Here is a 649-nt window from a genome sequence, read left to right on the forward strand (position 1 = left end):
ACTCACTCACACACACTCACTCAATCACACACTCACACATACACACACTTACACTCACACACACTCAATCACACACTCACACATACTCACTCACACACTCACACTCACACACACACATACATACACACACTCACACACCCAACCCCAACGCAAGACGACCCCATCGGTCCCACCTTTTCCTCAGTCTCTCAATCCCGCTTCCCCCTCAACCCAACCCCAAACCCAAATCACAGAACCTCACGTCCGTCCCGATCCCTCAATCCCGCGGATCTGTCTCTCTCCAGCTCCCAGCCGCAGGGTCAGAGAGTCACATGGCACGGAAACAGACCCTTCAGCCCCGACCAGTCCATGCTGACCATCAATTCCCAAACCTAACTACTCCCCACCTGCCTGCTCCTGGCCCATATCCCTCCAAAACCTTTCCCTATTCACGTACTTATCCAAATGTCTTTTAAACGTTGTAATTGTACCCACATCCACCGCTTCCTCAGGAAGCTCATTCCACACACAAACCACCCTCTGTGTAAGAAAATATTCTCTCTCGTGTCTTTGTTAAATTTCTCTCCTCTCACCTTAAACCTATGCTCCTCTAGTTTTGGACTCCCCCACCCTAGGGAAAAGACTCCTGCCATTCACTTTATCGATGCCC

The sequence above is a fragment of the Rhincodon typus genome, chromosome 48, assembly GCF_021869965.1.
Source record: "Rhincodon typus isolate 14 chromosome 48, sRhiTyp1.1, whole genome shotgun sequence".
NCBI lineage: Eukaryota > Metazoa > Chordata > Chondrichthyes > Orectolobiformes > Rhincodontidae > Rhincodon > Rhincodon typus.